This window comes from Micromys minutus (genome assembly GCF_963924665.1).
Source record: "Micromys minutus genome assembly, chromosome: 18".
Classification (NCBI taxonomy): domain Eukaryota; kingdom Metazoa; phylum Chordata; class Mammalia; order Rodentia; family Muridae; genus Micromys; species Micromys minutus.
The window spans coordinates 32070650-32074690 of NC_137953.1; the positions used below are offsets into that span (position 1 = coordinate 32070650).

Below are 4041 nucleotides of genomic sequence, written 5' to 3' on the forward strand. Positions count from 1 at the left end.
GTGACAATTCCCACAAAGATGCTTCAGGAAGTCTCAGATACTGAAAAATCCATCTCAGAACAGTTTTACCCTGGTCATGGAGGTCTTTTTGGCATGCAATAGATAACTGTATATGGAGGCATTGGTCATATATCTGAGTACGAGGTCCACACCCTCCACAGTTCTAGAAGCAACAGAGAAGGGAAGAATTTCAAGTGTTTATTAAATGTCCTTGAGGGGGTACGGAGCTGTTGAGCAGGATCTGGGGTAGGACTCTTGACACAGAGTTGTAGGCCCCACTGAAGTTGAAGAGAGGGGCATCAGGCAGACCCTGCCCCCAGGGATCCAGTGTCTGCTACATCTGTGGCACTTGTACCTAGGTTTCTTTCTGTGATATAGAAGAAGTTAAAAGGCAGGAGCAAAAAGCCTACGAAGTTCCTAAATGAGGCCATATATGGAACAGCTTCAGAGTGGGGCCCATGAGAGAAGCCCACTGTCACCCAGGCCACCAGATCCTGTGGGAGAGACAAAGTCTTTAGTGGACAGGAGGTACTGATTGTGGGCCTTAAAAGGTCTGGATCATTTTAAGATGTGTCTACAAACTTTGCCCAGAGAGTCTTAGCCCCATTGAAAAGAGATTGGCTCATCTTTCATGATGATCTCTGAACTTGCCCTCCACCAACAAGCCACACTCCTAGGACCAGGGACAGGTCAAGTTAGAGGGTAGTGATAGAACGAGAGAAGGAAGGGAGAGAGACTGGTCTAGTACCTGGTCTTCAATATTCTCATTGTCCTGAAGGAAATCCTCAAAGACCACGGGGGATCCCAGGGGTGGTTCTGGTTGTAGATGCTGGTTCTGTAGCATTCACGTTCAGAATCTGAGTATTTGCTCACTACCAGGGAGTACCTGCAGACCGAAAAGAAGCCAGGTGGCTCTGAGAGCTGAAGCCCCAGCTAGGGCTCAGAACGTCCTCAGTGCCACAAATGGGGAAGGTGGTGTTTCCTCATAATGAACGGTTATCTCTTGGAACTTTGCAAGAGTGCTCAAAGTCATCTGAGGGCCAAGAGCCTCATGAGCCCACCCCTTCCCTTCCCAAGTGCATGAGGATGCACACTCGGACTCACACATGGACCCAGAGCTTCAAGAATTGAAGCACAGAGAGACATTCACAGCCAGAGAAGCTCCCACCGACTCCTCACACTCTGCACTCCTCACCGGGCCCAACTGAAAGCCAAGTCCTCCTGGGTTTCAGGGGTCAGCCTCTGCTCAGACGTGGAGTAAGCAGTAGCTGCGCCGGTATCCCTAGATGTCCTTTTGGGGCTGCTAAAGAGCAGGAATGCAGGCAGAGTTTGTCCAAAGGAGAAGGTTGCCTGGCGCTCCTGGGAGTACTGGGTCTTCTCCATTATGTCCTGTACCAGGCGTCCCGGGCGACTGGAGTTGGTGGTGTCTTTCTGCCTGGTTTGCAGTGTGTGGAAGCTGTTGTTGATGCCTGGAACCATGAGGGGAGAAGGAGGTTCAGAATTAAGTTTAGATTGGAAGCTTTCTACCTTTATTTTGGATCTCTAACATAGATCACTTCCCTATCCAGCCGCCAGCAAGAAGCAGTGTGTGTGTGTGTGTGTGTGTGTGTGTGTGTGTGTGTGTGTGTGTATGTGTGTGTGTGTGTGTGTGTGTGTGTGTGTGTGTGTGTGTGTGTGTGGTGGGGGGAGGAGAAAATGGGACAACAATGTGGGCCGGGTAATTAAGTGTATCCCAAACCACAGGAGCTAGAGCACATCTCATGGGTCAGTCCTGACAACTGTAGTGGTTTCAGTGTGACCCAAGGCCCTTTTCAAGAGAGCTGTGATACAGCCTGCTTGCCGTAGTTTTGGCCCAAGAGAAGGGGATAGCCTGTGTTGTTGAAGGCCTGAGCCTTCCTGCAGCAATATGTTCTGAGCCATAAAAAGAGATCAGATTGTGGGTGGCAGATATTCATCTGATCTTGCTGGCCTTGTTCTGTTATTGGCTTTGATGTCAAATGTCAGAGCCATGATACTACTCTGTGGTGATATTATATATTCACTACAGACAGTTTGAAAGAGTTAGACAGTGACATTTCATCGCCCTCCCATTGTACTTTCTTCCCTCTTCTCCGTACCACTGAGTTCAGACCCAAGGCAGATACACACCTAAAATGCTGTGTAACACTAGGGTACCATTCATAGCCATTATTTCTCAGATATGTGTAATATTTCTTTTGCATGGTTGTGGCAAGAGGGATTCAGCGAATGCTTACAATTAACGCCAGGGAGTCTCAGCCCTATCTCTGTGAGGTAGTATTAGTGGTGGGGGGCAGGTAAGTGACATGGAGGGTCGGATTTCAAGTCTTACCTCCCACATCCAGATCAACACGGTAATGCACAAGGTGGGCATGGCTGTTGCCAACTTGATGAGTCAGCAGGTGAGTTTCTCCCAGACCTTCATGTGTATAGATGGTGGTGTGGACGTAACCTGTGGCGTGTGTCTTGGCAGAGATCATACCAGTATTATAGAAGATGAAATCCCAGATGTGATCAAAATTATAGAGTGCTGAAGTTGCCCGCAGCACCAGCTTGTGTCCCAATACATTTGAAAAGAAGTTGGTTTTGCCTGCAAAACTGTTAAAGGTGGGCCCAACAGGCACCCCTGTGGGTATCTCAAAGATGCAGATAGCTCGTAGATAATGGACAGGCCCATCAGTGTCATAGTAGTGGATGACGTCTAGGAAGATGGCTGTCTCTGGACAGTTGATGCCAGGGGCTAACTCACGAGTCACACTGCCCAGGCCCCAGCTTAGATCCATGGTCTTGGTCAGCTCTCCTGCAGGTGTTTTTATTCTGTGCACAGCCACAGCGTCCTGCACACCAATCTCCAGTCTTTGTAGATCACAGTGTTACCCTCTATGCTGTACTTGGAACCATTGGCTTGCTCCACATGGGGGCCAGATTTTCTGAGGGGCAATGGGAATTTCCCACCGGGCTTTTTAGAGAATTGTGGCAGTTCTGTGTTCTTGGGCAGCATGTCCTTGAGGACCACTGCATCTACTTCTCCATCTGCATATTTCTGAGCCAGTTCCTCTGGGCTGCTGTAGAGCTTCCCATTATACCAGAGCTGCTCCACTCTCCAGTCCTGGACATCTGTGCTCCCATGATCCACTAGGATCTCCAGACCTGTGGGCTGCAGCAGGTGTTTTTTAACAATGTGTTGCAATAGAAACCAGGTGGCCCGATGTCTAGACTCTACACTGTGGGGGGCCACATGGGTGAAGGTCAGACACTGGCCGTTGCTGTCCTCTAATGAGAAGCCGGTGGTGTCGAGGAAAAACTTCTGTAAGGGTGTGGTGGCTTCCTTGATTTTGTGGTAGAGAAGACTTTGCTCTGCTTTGGACATCGGTCTGGATGCCCAGGATCGATGTTTTGCTGGCCTGGGGAACAGTTCTCTCATGTACGTGGGCTGCGGCAGGGGTCCTACAGCAAACTCGGTGACATTAGGATGCTCCTGGGCACTAAAGAAAATGATGACACGGGCTTCCTGCACAGGAGGTTTGGTTCCTTTATTCAGAAACTCTAGGACATCCTTCTTCCTGGGCAGCAGAGTCTCAATGAGGAACACAGAATTCTTGTCTAAAGCTGTGTGTCTGATGGCTGCAGCACCAGCTCTGCCCTGCTCATCAGGAAAGCTGTGCACGGCCTCCATCTCCTGGGCGCTCAGGTCTGCAAACACCTGGGCCTTGCCATTCAACATCCAGTTGGGGTGCTCTGCCATGGTCGTCTGTAGAACCAACATGGCAGCCATGCAGCCCAGTGCCAAGCTCCTTTGTGCCAACCCCATGGTGCTGGAACTCAGCAGAGGATAAGAGAGAACTTAGGTGTTTCTCTCTCCAGACCAGCACTCCAGAGCCCCTTGTCTCTACGCCCTGTCTTTCCTCCCTTACCCAGCTGAAGCCAAGAGCTGGAGTCTCTGGGTCCTTACTCACAGTTCATAGTGCTCTCCGGGCCCCGTGTGCATCCACCTAATTTCTTTAGCGTATGAACACCCTTTAT

The 4041-nt window shown here is 50.0% G+C and overlaps 1 pseudogene across 1 annotated transcript; it reads right to left on the minus strand.

Annotated features, from left to right (window-relative positions):
- Positions 1 to 299: 299 nt before the first annotated feature.
- On the minus strand, positions 300 to 3829 carry LOC308432699 (diamine oxidase [copper-containing]-like; annotated as a pseudogene). Its single transcript has 4 exons — positions 2351 to 3829; positions 1196 to 1469; positions 749 to 886; positions 300 to 494 (listed from the first exon to the last, which is right to left on the minus strand). The product of its transcript is annotated as a diamine oxidase [copper-containing]-like (transcript).
- Positions 3830 to 4041: the final 212 nt, after the last annotated feature.